Consider the following 1,484-nt stretch of genomic DNA (forward strand, 5'->3'; position numbering starts at 1 on the left):
TTATAGATTGTTCAGTTTAATGCCAAAGCTGTCTGGAAGCAGCTGAAGGTCTGATCCATTTCATAGATAGGTTGATATCCTATTTCCTCTTTGTAAGCTCAGAATAATCATAGCTAGAACTGGAAACCTATATGCTTACAGCAATACTTAATTATAGCTAAGTAATATTTTCACTTAGCTGACTTGAATGCATATCATTTACCATTTCCCTGACTTGAATGTTGCATTTAGAATACATTTTAAAAATACTATACGCCTTCAAGAAACATTCAAGGATTTTTAAAAAATTGGATTATTTACTTAAATTTTATGGGATTAATTAATAATTAACGCTTTCTTATTTCCCCACAGACAATAATTTATTTGATCCTAATGCATATCATTCTTGATTTGATATGCCCCGGCTTTTAATCTAATATCTTAATTGAAGAGTTATAAAATTCACCTTAGTTTTTAATTATCTGAGTGGCTTTAGTCTAATAATAGATCATTCAACCTATTTATATACTATTTAATGATTATTATGACCATTATTTATGTATCAGCAAAACTGCTTCGTAACATTAAAATAATTAACGGATACTTATTCAGCATGTTGTCTGCAGCTACAATTCAAGTAAAGGTCACTAAAATAAATGTTCTTTATGTGGTGTTTACTGAGCATTTTTTTTTACATCTTTATTGGAGTATAATTGCTTTACAATGGTGTGTTAGTTTCTGAGTTATAACAAAGTGAATCAGTTATACATATACATATGTTCCCATATCTCTTCCCTCTTGCGTCTCCCTCCCTCCCACCCTGCCTATCCCACCCCTCCAGGCGGTCACAAAGCACTGAGCCGATATCCCTGTGCCATGCGGCTGCTTCCCACTAGCTATCTACCTTACGTTTGTTAGTGTATATATATCCATGCCTCTCTCTCGCCCTGTCACAGCTCACCCTTCCCCCTCCGCATATCCTCAAGTAATGTTCTGTGAGCTCCATAATGTGCTGTAAAATGAAGCCTGTGGGACTGTCTAAAATACTATTGTATCTGGAATTATGCTACAGACTAAATTCTAAATGGCCCCTTTGAACGTACTAACTATAAGTTTTAAATGTCAAAATTGCCTTTTTATAAATTTCCTTTAATTTTTAATCAGCACACAGAAAAAATTGACTTTTTAATTTTGGTGCACAGTTCTATGAATTTTACATGTATAGATTCCTGTAACCACCACCAGAACTAGTATACAAAAAAACTATGTTGTGCTATCCCTTAGTAGTCACACCCTTCCCCCATTCTAACTCCTGGCAAGTACTCTTCTACCTGACTATAGTTTTATCTTTTTAAGAATGTCATACAAATGGAATTACATAGTATGTAACATTTTTGAGACCGGCTTCTTTCACTGGGTGTGTCTTTAAGCTTAGTACAAATTGTAGCAAGCGTCAGTGGTTCAATCCTATGTATTGCTGAGTAGTGTTCTGTTGTCTGGATATA

This window comes from Lipotes vexillifer, unplaced genomic scaffold, assembly GCF_000442215.2.
Source record: "Lipotes vexillifer unplaced genomic scaffold, Lipotes_vexillifer_v1.1 scaffold875, whole genome shotgun sequence".
Taxonomy (NCBI): Eukaryota; Metazoa; Chordata; class Mammalia; order Artiodactyla; family Lipotidae; genus Lipotes; species Lipotes vexillifer.